Raw genomic sequence first — 10,964 nt, 5'->3', positions numbered from 1 at the left:
TTCACCCCTGCAGCCAACCCTCACCCTTTCCTTATCATTTTTTATCCACAGGAGTTCCCTCCCTTCAGAAATGAACATATCTTTTACCACTTTTTTGAACCCATCAATGGTTACAAACTTGGTTCCAATCTCGAATCTACCCTCACCGAACCCATACTTTTCATCAAAAACTGGAAACTCATGCTTCTCTCCCTCATCCTCTGAAGATACTGGTGTGTGAAGATCCTCTAATTCATACTCATAAATCGGATCATCGTCATCTGAAACCTTCTCACTCACATACAGTCCAATTGGAGGCCTATCCCTGGGATACAGTAGGCACAACTTCTTCATCATGTACAACAGGCCTACTTCTTTGTTGATTTGCATTAGGCCCATTCCTTTTGGGCTTCGCAGCAGGCCTGGTCTTTTGGGCTTTTCTCTTGGCCCAGTTCCTTTGGGCTTGGCAGTGGGCCTACTTCCTCTGGTCTTCACAGTAGGCCCATCACCTTTGGTAGCACTACCACTTGCACTGCTTACTCTACCTCTGTTTTTAACTCCACTTAACTCTGTCTTTGTTTTCCTTTCAGACTTCTTTTTTTCCTCTTCATATCATCTTCTTCATCAACACTAGAATTATTGTCATCTGAAACAGTTTTCGAGTCAGTCAGAGGAGGTTTATACATTTCATCTTCCTCACTTTCATGCCCATCATCCTCTATGGATGGTGATGATTGGAGCTTTCTCATGATGTTGTCCACATCAATAGGGTCATCAAACTCTTCCACCCCTGCTTCTGCCGCAGCCCCTTCTTCCACTATCTGTGGCTCATCAATGGGATGGTCGAAGTATATGTAGAATTCATCCGTGGTTGAATTCTTCAGCTTGTTCTCTCGAAGTTCATTGATGCCTGCATCTCTTCTCAGAATGTGCAGTCCAACCTCAAGATCACTGCTAGTTGGGTCAAACCAATATACTGCCCTATATGATGCATACCCCAAACCCTTGAACAACGTCACCAAATCCCCAAATTCATGAAGGCTAAGTCCATCTTCGAAAATTTATCAACTTTCCCACCAATATACTCAAGAGTTTCACTGGGTTTTCTACCAAAACGGCCTCCGTGGTGAAAAATAGGTACCACATACATATCATCCATCTGCATTATCCACAAGTACATATCAGAGATTAAACCCTACATCAAGTGCCCAAAATTTCGAAATCAGTTAACTTCACACATAGCTTTTCCTCATTCTTTTACCCAAAAAAAAAAAACATGCAGTCATCCCATATCCCAACCCCATGCATTCTCAGTTAAACAACATACATACTCTTCATTATCACCCTTACCTCTATAGATGATGGCAGCTTCCTCTCCACGCGAAGCTTGCCGTAACCTTCAACAACAACCACATCTACTGATCACACTACCCCTTTCAACTATAGGAAGTCGTTCTTTTTTTAGAGGGAGAAGGGCCTTCGTGTTCTGATAGGGTTTTCTGTAATATGTGGAGTCATTCTTGGGTGTTATGGGAATTGCGGAGCTTCAAATATGGGGGGTGGTGGATACGGCGTCATTTTGCACTTAAGGGACGAATTTGTCCACTAACAATTTGTCCCAATCCACTTCAGCAAGTGTAACGGATACGTCATTCTCTACCCCCTCCATGTCAGCTGGATCCGTTGCCGTTTTTGGCCCAAAATGGACGGAGGGGTATATTTGTCAGCCGTTTTAAAATGTGAGGGATCGAAATGTATTTTCCAATCTTGAGGGACAAAAATGTTCGCATTTTAAAAGGTCAGGGACCTATTTGTCTTTTACTCAAAATATAAATTTATTTTTTAATATTTACAAAAATTATATAATCATCCATCTTATAAAAATATTTAATTACAATCCCTACTTTAGTTAAGATATTAATTCTTATTGGGTTAAATTAACTCAAACTGAAACTAACATCCAATTAAAATGTGCCACGTCATAGAGGGTAATTTACATGTTGTTTTAGAGGGGGTTGGGTAGAACTCACCAAATTTCAAACATATTGTTCTAAATTCAATATATTAACATGCACTTGTGAAAATCATACAGTGATTATAGAGAGGTTTTGGCTTTTTGTTGCTAGAATTAATTTCAATTTGTGCTTTTTGTCCCTTCTGCTTGAACTTTGATTCACCTTCAAGAACTACTACATTATTTCGAACAGTTTGGCTCTGAATTCCACCTATTAACATACAAAGCTAAGTAAAGTATTGAGAGAAAAAAATCTATTAATTATTAAAACAGAAAAACTTTGAAATTACATAAACGCATCCACAAAAATCTCAGATCTATTTTTTCCGTCCAACCAAACATTTCCTTAGGAGGAAAGAAAAAAGTACTAGCAGTTTAGCATGTCCTTATTTGATCAAGAGTTCTACAAATATTTGACTTTTCACTTGGATACCTTATAGTAGCTTAGTCATCTTTTCATGGCAGTGCTTCTAATAAAAGCAAACAGAGCAAGGTGGCATCTATTTTTTTTCATATTTCTAATTTCTGCCCATTCAATTAACCTAGAACACTGAAATCATATGGGTAAAAATGGTTTAAAAATATGTGCATATAAGCAAACACAATTAATTAGGTGATTTAGATGTCATAGTAATGTCACATTTAGGGTTTTACCATAAGATAATGTCATGCTAGCCACTAAGAAAAGGTGTATTGGTAATAGACAGCCTTCCTTAAATAAGACCACAAAATTATTGTACATCTGTCCCGTGAAAGAGACAATTTTGTCCTCTAATCTGTTAGTCAGAATTGGTTGCCAACTAACAAAAAGTTCTTACTAAGAAACATGAAACTAAAACTAGGATAGGGCCCTGAACAAAATCAAAGGAAGCCCATGAAAAATGAAATAATGCTATTTGTGTTCCATATGAGTTCAAAGAAATTGTCACAATAAATTATTTATACAAAATTTCAAGCAACCAGATACAGAACATCACATCTTATTAGGACATTAATCACTACTTTATGCAAAACAAGCTAATGGGTAATAAGTTAATAACAAGATAAGAAAGTGGAATAACATTACGGAATTGAATTGTTTGCCTTAATGATAGTTTGAAACTTCCAGCCAATCAATAAGAATGCTATGCTCATATTTATTAGGATGTTTAGAAAGACAAACCTTCAAATGAATTTTTCCTTTTCCTTGACTCCTGACTTTCATCTGCCACTGAAACTGAATTTTCTAATTCATAAGCACAAAGAAAACCCACAAAGTCTTCCTTTTCTTCAGTTTGCTTGAACACTTAATTAAAATAAAAATAATTCAAATTAAGTAAATACTTTTAGAAAATTATACACCAAAGCTAAAGCAGTAACCATCCTCTTCCATATGAAAGTGAAAGTGAAAGGGGCATTACAAGTAACAGAAGAACACCAGAAAAGAGGGGCATTGCAAGAAAATAAATTAAAAAAACAAAACATAACACCAACAACAACACAACATCAGCAACTATAACAAGATGAAAGGTTCAGAAAAATAACACAACAACATCCAAGGTGTTTCTGATCAAAATTAGAGCTACTCTTGTTCCAATTACCTATTTCAATTCCAATTAACTCAGTTCAGAACAAAATTAAAGGACATAAAGCAAAGAAAATGATAGAACAAAAACCTAATTGTAGAAGTAAAGAGGTTGCAGGGAGAGCCGCGATAACAACACCACCACCCACTGTGACGGTACTTCAATGAGTCGTTAAGGAATGATGGAAGGAAGAAATATGTTCCGAGCGAAAGGGTAGCAGATGCTTCTTCTCCCGACGGCGATGACGACGGCGAAGCTTAGCAGGAACGAATTTGAGTATGAAGGAACAATGGAAGGGAGGAAATGTTCTTCACACAACAGGGGAAGTGTTCTTCAATGGAAGGGTGGAACGAATCAAATTAAAACTGATTTGATAAAAAACATAGATTTACTTTTTAATATTTACAAAAATTATATAATCATGCATCTTATAAAAATATTTAATTATAAAAGGCCCTACTTTAATTAAGATATTAACTCTTGTTGAGTTAAATTAACTAAAACTAAAACTAAACATCCAATTAAAATGTACCACGTCATAGAGGATAATTTACATGTTGTTTTAGAAGGAGTTGAGTAGAACTCACCTTATATATGTATTTAACATTATTATAGAAAAAAGCTTTTACTTTTTAGAAGATAAAAGTAAAAAACGTCATTGTCATATTGCGTGTGTTAACTTTTTTAATTAGTTAAAATCATATTATAAAAAAATTAAAATTTTGAAATTGTAAACGGCAAGGCCGTTTTGCATAACGCATTTTTTATTAAATTAAAAAAAGAGAAAATGACAATGCCGTGTTGTTTGATATACGAGTTTGAAAGTTAAACCTAGTTAAAACAGTACTAACATTTTGCAGAAAAAGCAAAAATGTCATTAACGTTTTATATTGGCACAAATAAAAAAAATATAAAACTAACTATAAAAATGAACTTTGGTGTTTATAAAATACTTCGAGGAGAGTAAAGTGGAACAAGAAGAAGTTGTTCTTCATTCTAAGATTTTGAGAGAACTTTTTAAAATTTTGAGTTGCTCTGCTTATTAAAAGTGAAAAAATTTATAAGTAAATGTAATGAGAGTATAAAATAAAGGGTTATGTTAGTTTAAAAATATACTATAATGGCTAAATTTTGCCTCACACATATGAGGGTGTGAATTTTTTATGTGAAAATCTATGTGTTATTGTTGTTTTTCTTTCAATAACATATGAAAAACTTAAGAGTGTACATTCTCAAAGTGTAAATCATCAAGTGTTGAAGAGACTGACAAATATTTTGTAGAAACAACCTGTGTTAGTATTTGGTAGTTTTGTTCAATTTCAAGGAATGTTTTCGACCTACCATCAAACTAGAGCACAAGCCTCTCTTATCGAGTTATATGTTTAGTTTGAAAAAATCAATGATGTTGATTTTTGGAGCCTACCATAGACTGCATGGGCTATAAGCCTATAATACTGAAAGCGATGAAAAGTTTGAAGGTAATTATAAAATTGTTGGTCCAGCTAAAGATGTGGAGGAAGATTAAATGCACTAGCGAACATGCATCCATCTAGAAAGCCATATTTTATGCATAGTTTGAATCTTGATGTCATGCATACCAGAATTTTCTAAATATGCCAATACAAAAAATTTATTATTATTATTATTATTATTATTATTATTATTATTATTATTATTATTATTATTATTAATAGGATAGTATTTAGATTTATTTTGTTTTATTATTGGTACAGCCCTGTTATTGTCGCTGAATTCGCCGTTGGAATAAAGTTTAACTCTAGAGAGATTGTTACTGCGTTAGTTAAATAGTATACTATTTGAAGAGGAGTCAATTATAGGGTGTATAAATCAAAAGTTTCAGAACCGGCGACATTCTATGTTAAATGCGTACAATATGGAACAAGCTATGATTGACTTATCAAAGTTAGTCTTATGAAAAGACAGTATTGTTGGGTGATAAGGAGGTACAATGGTAATCACACGTACACCAGAAGTACCATTTCTCAAGATCATGCTAAACTGGACTCCGATATAATTGCAGAAGTGATAAAGCCATTATCTAAAGCCGACCCGTCCATAAAGGTAAAATCTGTCATTACTAAAGTGCAGTCGAAGTTCAACTATACGATAAGTTATCGTAAAGCATGGTTGGTCAAACAAAAGACAGTTGAACAAATATTTGGTAGGTGAAAAGCTTCTTATGAAACTTTGCCCACATGGTTTGAAGCAATGGTTGCGAAAGAACTATTAACAATTGTTGAGTACGAAACTGCATATGGCTACCGACAGAGGCCCTACCGACGGCATCCATTCACACAAGGAGCAACACCAGAGGACCATCCATGTCCTTACAATCATACCTCGATGTCCCGCATAATGATCGATACATGTGCAAATCAAATAGAACCCCAACTAAACTTATGAATATGAGAAAAACTCATGAACCAACGGCAAATACTTTCAATGCACAGCAATTCCAAACTTGTCACAATAACGTCATACCAAATAGATACATTATGTGACATTTCATATAAATTTTCTTACTTACTCGGTGAGTCAAATGTTGGAGCCGCTTTAGAGTACAAAACCATGCCAACTTGATTCTGCTTCCTCTATAGTCGTTCGGCCCAGAAGCGCTACCAAATTGGGTCATGCATTTGTTTTCTAACCCACTTGTGTTGTGATTAGTTGATCCATTCATCGGCAAATCGTGAGTTCGGAGTCCGAAAATCATGACGATGGCATCCAAAGTAATCGTGCACTCGTCATGAAAACGTATGTGTCTCATGACGCCACCTTTCAACCAATACGTCTATAATCGAACTGTGAGACATGATCCTCCCAATACCTGAGATATATGATAGAACCGCTCTCTCTCAGTTATTCTTCCACCCTAATATCATGAGTCTATTTGGTGTAAGTATCTCGTGTGCAAAATTCTTAAACTCTGAAAACAAAAATAATAATTAACAATGAATCACCGTAATCAGTCCATAACTATTATTATTAACAAAATAAATTAATGCTCAATTTAATAATAATTATATTTAATAATTACTAAATTAATACAAATCCTAATAATTTATAATTACTAAATAAATTATTAATTATTAACCACTACAGTAAATATAAAAATTACTTACATATACAAAATGTTAAAGATATTCTACAATATGATTCTTAACACGTGTAATGTCATGTTTTTCCATCTTTATTTTTTCTAATATTTTAAACTCTACGACCAAAAAAAAAAAAAATAGACGAATATTTAATGCTAACTATAACCCAAGGACTAATGATTAATCTTTTATAATTAATATTTAAAAACATATATTTAAAATTAGTAAAAGTTCTAATATAACAACTAAAAATTATACTATTTTTTAACCAACATTTAAAGTGTTATTTAACAACAATATTTAATAATAAAACTAAACTAAACTTAGTTAACAAATAATAAACCATACCATTGTTATTTTTAGTTAAATATTTAAAATGAACGATTTTTTATTATAAATGTATCCTAAGCGTTAATGTTAATAATTCTGTTTTTCTTTATTTAAAAACATTTCAAATAAAACCAAAATTAATATATCCTAAAAATTAATAATATTAAAAGGAACATCACTATAATTAATTCTATTTTTTTAATAATAATTCAGATTTAATTATTAAATATTTCAAGCAAAACTAACATCACTATAAATATAATTTAATAATAATTGAAACTAATCTTTTATGTAAAATAAAAAATTCTAAAAATTATTAAATAATTCTGTTTTTTAATAATAATTCAGATTTAATTATTAAATATTTCAAGCAAAACTAACGTCACTAAAAATATAAATTAATAATAATTGAAACAAAATAAAAAAAATTCTAAAAATTAGTAAAAAATTCTTTTTTTAAATTCTGTTTTTAATAAAAAATTCAGATTTAATTATTAAATATTTCAACCAAAACTAACATCACTAAAAATATAAATTACTAATAATTGAAACTAATATTTTATGTAAAATAATAAATTTCTAAAAATAAATACTAAACATTAATTATAATAATAATAATAATAATAATAATAATAATAATAATAATAATAATAATAATAATAATAATAATAATTATTATTATTATTATTAACTATTAAATACATAAATAATACTATTTTTAAAAAAAAATATTTAAAATAAAACTAAAATTACTAAAAATATGCACTAATAATTAATTAACTAACACTAACACTAGTACTACTACTACAGCTAAAACAATAACAAAATCATATTTTCTAATCAACTAATAATTGATTTCTTTATTATTAATCAACAACAAAATAATCTAAAAAAAATACAGAACCCTAAACTATTTTTTTAAGCTATTTTCAGACTTCCAGTTAAAAAAAAAACAACAATAAACAACAAATACAACACAAAAACTAAATTAATAATAATTAAGTTTTATTATTAAATATTTCAAATAAAAATAAAATAGCTAAAAATATAAATTAATGATAAATCTGTTTTTGAAAAAAAAATTAAAATAAAATAAAACTTACTAATAATAGTTACTAATAATAAAATAATATCTGTACTAATCCTACTCCTACAGTTACAACAACACAAATCACATTAACAATTATCAGACCTAATCATATTTTTTTTTACCAATGTTCAGCCTAAACAAAGTTAAAAAATCCATTAAATACCTACTAATAACAATAGAAAATAAATAAAAAAATACTTACTTGTATTCTTCTTCAGCCTTGACGTTTTGCAAGTGAGGTTTGAGCAAATTTTAGAGAAAGTGATGGAAGGAAAAGGGGGACCGAAGAAGATGGATGATGGAGAAGAACAAATTAGTGTGGAACTGAATAGGGTTGCTATGTTAAGTATTAACCAACGCAGGAGAGAGAGTGGGAGTCACACATGCATGGAAAACATCAATGACTGTGACGGGAGTCTTATACACTTGAATATAAAATTGATTTATTTAATTAGCTTAGGTGTCAAATTAATTAGCTACTCTTTAATCAGTTAGTAGTTTGTTATAATTTTAGTGCAGTCAGTTATTTAACATGTGAAATGTAGTTGTGTGTGGCTGAGATATAAGGAAAGTGCACTTTTATAGTTAGTTAGGTTTTCTCATTTTTTTCCTTTTAGCTCAAATAAGAAGTTCCATCTTCTTCCCTCGACTTTCTTCAGTTTTCTCCAATTCAATTGAACATTCTCTCTGCCAAATTTCTCTATAACTTGCAGATTGCTCAGATAACAAATTTGTACATGATGCGGTGAGTATGAAAGCAATCAAGCACAGATAGCAGAATTGAAGAAACGTTGAAAGGAGTTTCCTGATCCGTAATCCTTTTCTTCAATCTACCTCCGTTCTTTTAAAATTTCTTCTCTCTCTTTCTTTATGTCCCCTTCTATGAGACTTGCACAATAGAGATTGATGAGATTTTGTTCGCTTCACTGAATTTTATACAAGTGGAAGTGGCGTTTTTTATCAACGAGTCTCAAAGAAGAAGTTCTGACTCTTTGCTGCTCTTAGATTCATTGATTCCTCCTAATGGAAGATCATTCATTGAGAAATCGGACTTCAAAAGGTGGCTCTAACAATCAGAGCGGCTCAATGAAAATGGATGTGAATGCTTTGGCACATCTTCTGAATCAGCTGTCAAATCTTCAAGCTCAAATGGCGTGAAGCAATATGAGTTTGACTCAAGATCCTTCCAGTCCCTACTTCATTCATCCTAGAGAAAATTCAGGTACATCGATTACACAAACAATTCTTACTCCTAATAACTATGGTAGTTGGAGTTGTTCAGATCTAAAAACAAGATAAAATTCATTGATCGAACAATTAAGCAACTTGATGTAGATGATGATAATTTTGATGCATAGAAGAGATGCAATAACTATCTTGTTTCTTGGATTAACCTTTCCCTATGTCCTGAAATACTAGAGAGTGTGACCTGGAGCAATGTTGCTTTCAATTTGTGGGACGATTTGAGACATCGATACTATAGAGGTGATAGGTTCAGGATTGTGGAATTGCAAGAAGAACTATTCGTTGCAAAGCAAGGGGATCTAAATGTGACGGCCTATTTTACCAAATTGAAACACATTTGGGAAGAAGTCAACAATTTTTGACAGATTCCGGGCTGTGTAATGTGTTCTGAGAGATGTGCTTGTAGATTAACAAAAATAAGAGAGTTCAGAGATGAGGATTAAGTCACAAGACTCCTAAGAGGACTGAATGAGCAGTACTCAACCGTGAGGTCACAATAATGCTAATGACACCCTTGCCTAATGTAAACCAATAAGTGTTCTCAATGTTACAAGATACTGTTTAATTCAGCTCAGAGCAAGAATTCCCCTCAAATGCAAGACTCCTTTGTTGGTCAAGACAGAGGAAGAGGCCATGGGAGAATCACTTCAGCAGGCAGAGAAAGAGGTGCAAAGATGATGTGCTCATATTGCGGAAAGGAAGGGCATACTGAGGACGCTGTTACAAGAAACATGGATATCCTCCAAATCTGAAACCACGGCAACAGTACAGTGCTCACACAAACCACATATTCACTGAAGAGAATGATGAAGATTTCAGTGATAAGCAGACTCAGTCTACTTGTCACCAAGAAGTCAGTGGCACACATAGTTCTGAATTTACTCTAGAGCATAGATTAGCATTGCTAGACCTTCTCAAAGGAAAAGGTGTTCAGCAGCAACCTCATAATGCAAAATAGGTTTTAACAAATTCTGTGCAAACCCCTAGCCAAGGTAAAACTATTTTACTGCAATTTAGCTCAAAAATCATGAGTTTATGAAGCCAAAATCAACAAATTGGGTCATTGATTCAGGTGCCACCGATCATGTCACCTTCAATTTAAAGGATTTTTAAACCTTTCAAAAGATAGAACCTATAACAGTGAAAATGTCCAATGGCATTGAAACAATAAGTGACACTATTAGAACTGTTGTATTCACTGAGCGCTTCTATCTTACAAATGTTTTTTTTATACTAGATTTTGATTTCAAACTCATTTGGGTTTCAAAATTGACCTCCAATTTAACGTGCCAATTACTAGTCAATTATGAACATTGTGAGATATAGGATTGGCTCACATTGAAAATGATTGTCATTGCTGAATGTGGAAAAGGGTTATATACACTAATTAATCAACCATATTGCTTTCCTTCTGTTTCAACTAAGGGACCTTCAATGGCAGAAATTAATCAAGTCAACACCTCACTAAGAATCAATAATTTTTGGCATTCTAGATTAGGTCACTTACCTTCACACAAAGTTGAGCATTATGAAAAAGAATTATACTTTCATAGATTGCAATAGAGTTGATTTGCTTTGTGATTCATGTCACCTTGCAAGGTAGAAAAAGCTCCCTTTTGATT

The 10,964-nt window shown here is 32.3% G+C and overlaps 1 long non-coding RNA gene across 1 annotated transcript; it reads left to right on the top strand.

Annotated features, from left to right (window-relative positions):
- Nucleotides 1-8,513: 8,513 nt before the first annotated feature.
- On the top strand, nucleotides 8,514-10,596 carry LOC110270299 (uncharacterized). The gene is made up of 2 exons (XR_002359695.2): nucleotides 8,514-9,319; nucleotides 9,517-10,596. It is a non-coding gene; the product is annotated as an uncharacterized LOC110270299 (long non-coding RNA).
- The last annotated feature ends 368 nt before the right edge of the window (nucleotides 10,597-10,964 follow it).

The sequence above is a fragment of the Arachis ipaensis genome, chromosome B3 (assembly GCF_059453495.1).
Source record: "Arachis ipaensis isolate K30076 ecotype BB chromosome B3, ASM5945349v1, whole genome shotgun sequence".
Lineage (NCBI taxonomy): Eukaryota > Viridiplantae > Streptophyta > Magnoliopsida > Fabales > Fabaceae > Arachis > Arachis ipaensis.
Note: the sequence above shows the minus strand (reverse complement) of the source record. Positions and strands in the feature narration are given on the sequence as shown.